The sequence below is a fragment of the Artibeus jamaicensis genome, unplaced genomic scaffold (genome assembly GCF_021234435.1).
Source record: "Artibeus jamaicensis isolate MK-2021 breed Jamaican fruit bat unplaced genomic scaffold, CSHL_Jam_final contig_466, whole genome shotgun sequence".
NCBI lineage: Eukaryota > Metazoa > Chordata > Mammalia > Chiroptera > Phyllostomidae > Artibeus > Artibeus jamaicensis.
The window spans coordinates 19,004,760-19,007,579 of NW_026521844.1; the positions used below are offsets into that span (position 1 = coordinate 19,004,760).

General features: G+C 43.7%; 1 pseudogene; it reads left to right on the forward strand.

Annotated features, from left to right (window-relative positions):
• The first annotated feature begins 1,341 nt into the window (after positions 1–1,341).
• Positions 1,342–2,198, forward strand: LOC119055231 (protein SET-like; annotated as a pseudogene).
• The last annotated feature ends 622 nt before the right edge of the window (positions 2,199–2,820 follow it).

Genomic DNA, 2,820 nt, shown 5'->3' on the forward strand with positions numbered 1-2,820 from the left:
TATGGGCAACCCAAGGCTGCCACTCTGCTTTTCCCTGGTCCCTGGCTCTCCAATTTACTGGTTATGCATTCATTCATGCATCACAGTGCATTTAAACTGGACTTAAATTAGATGGAAAAACTCATGAGCTGACATTATTGAAAGGAGCCATCTAACACTACTGCCAAGGTTTAATAAAATCACTTCTAGAAAATGCCAAGCAGGTTAACTAATTCCTTTCATGGAAGCTCTCAGTAGACAAAGACTTTAAAGATCACTGACTGCCACCTGGAGATTTTGTTTATTGGAACGAACTTGAAATAAAAGACACTCTCCAACCTCACTGAAAGGGAACTGACCAGGCACCTAACCATTAATGGATGTCTACCCCTGTCTCTGACACTGGTGTCCACCTACAAGGGACATCCAAGGCTCCTCTAGGACAAGAAGCCACTGACATCAGAAGACACAGACAAGAATACCAACAAATTAATGTTGAACTCAGAATCCAGTTTGATTGTTTTTGCCTGTCTGCTAATAATACTAGTCATGACTATAGTTATACCTGTTCTTCAGGTTTCTTTATATAGTCCAACTCTTTAAGAAGATATGTAACTGTTAATCCTCCTTCCGTGGCTTATGTGAATGTCATACTAAATGCAAAACACAGAAAAGTGAGACAGAAGGCAAAACTCAGATCTCAAGAGTCCACAGGGTAGAGATGGTCCAGAGGGTTTTACTCCCAATGAAGGTCATAAAACTTGACTGCTTTGCATCTACCTCTCCTTCCCTTTTGGGGAAAATTAGACCTCGACTCCCATCCCATGGTTACGGTGTTTAACCATCCCCAAAGGTCCATCATTCCAACAAGACAATGTCAGCACTGACACTTCCTAAGAATGAGCCTTCCTAGCACTGTGAGACCACACCATCCGACCAAAAGACTGCTCATCGGTACAACCCTTGGATTGATTTATCATAAAAAGGCAATATTGTGGGTGAAATCGGGTGCTGTGATAAATCATAAATTCCCAGCCAGGCACGGTGGGTAGTCATGCCCCAGGCCTACAACTAGTGAAGACTTTTAAGCAGTTAAGCAGACTTTGGCCATTGTTTCTGTGCATCTAGGTTACACAGTGTTGAAATAAGTATAACCAACCTTAACAGAGCATGTAATTTCCAATGCATAAGAGAAACTCCAAAACTGTCATTCTCCAGAGCGTGGAGATCTTGCTTCCCAGAAGCTTCCATCAGGTTTGGCTCAAATAAACTCTTTTAAAAATTCTCTACAGGTTGTGTTCTCAGAGCTCCTTCACATCATGCAACTTCCCTCAAGTCTGATTCTCGGATTTTTCTCACAGCATGGCCCCCAAACGCCAGTCTTTGCTCCCACCTCAAATAAAGAACCCACGATGGCCTCCTGCCTCCAAGCCAGGACTTACCAAAGGGAGAAAAAGATATAAGAAGCAATGGAACATGTTGATGAAGTACATGATGGAGTAGACAGGCTTAATAAACAAGCCAGTGTGGAAATTTTGAAAGCAGAATAGAAATACAACAAAGTCTGCCAACCACTTTTTCAGATGAGGCCAGAATCGATGACTAAAATCTCAGATTTGGGGGTAACAGCATTTGTCAACCACCCCAAGTGTCTGCACTGCTTGGGAAAGAGGATGAAGAGGTGCTGCATGATTTGATAGGAGTTGAAGCGACAGACTTTGAAGAGAGTAAATCAGGTTACAGAATAGACTTTTATTCTGATGAAAATTCTTACTTTAAAAATAAAGTTCTCCCCAAAGAACTTCATCTGAATGAGAGTGGTGATCCATCTTCAGCGTCCACTGAAATCAAGTGGAAATCTGGAAGGGTTTCGGTGAAACGTTCAAGTCAAACACAAACTAAAGCATGAGGAACCAGAGAGCTCCTTCACCTGCTTTACTGACCACTCTGATGCAGGTGCAGATGACTTAGGAGAAGTCAGCAAAGATGGCACTTGGCCAAATCCGTTACAGTACTGCTTGGTCCCTGACACGGATGCTGAAGAAGGGGAGGGGGATGATGATCATGAAGAGGAAGGAGGAGGAAGAGGTGGAGCAGGAGGAGGAGAAGGAGGAAAAAAGTTTGAAGATATTGATGAAAAGAGGGATGAGAATGAAGGTGGAGAAGCTGACGATGATGAAGAGGGGGAGGAGGGAGAGGAAGATGAAGAAGATAGCTAATCAAATATTGGTAGATTCCAACCTTTTAACAATTTTCTCCAGTCCCTGGGAGCAAGTTGCAGTCTCTCTCTCTCTCTCTCTCTCTCTCTCTCTTTTTCTCTCTAGTGCCCAGTTGCCCTGCTTTTGAGCCCTCTTTTCTCTCCTTTACACCATTGGTTCTCATCTGATTTGGGGGGGATAGGCCTTGAGCAGAATACAGTAGGGAAAAAATCTCTACCCCTTTCTGTCCCAAATTCATTCTTTCCTACCTCAAAAACCCATTACAGAATCAACAGCACCGTGCTCTGTGGGAACAAAGAAAAACCTTCTGCTCCCTTGGCCCTGCCAGAAGGTGCAGGGTGCTGGGACCCATGGAGTGCACGGAATTTTAGCTCCTCTCTTCCTTTGCTATATGCTGTGCTCAGAGATTACAGTGTCTCTGTGTGAATACGGACAGTTAGCATTTACCAACAGGTATCTGTCCACTTTCTCGTTTTTAAGAAAAGAAAACCCCTTTTAAAAAAGTGGGGAGCGGTTATGGAAGGCCAGCAAAGGGTGGGTTTGAGATGTTCGGGTGGTCATGTGGGTACCCCGCCAGCATGGCTTCTCCTTTGGCATGTTTAACTGTGATGTTTAACTAACA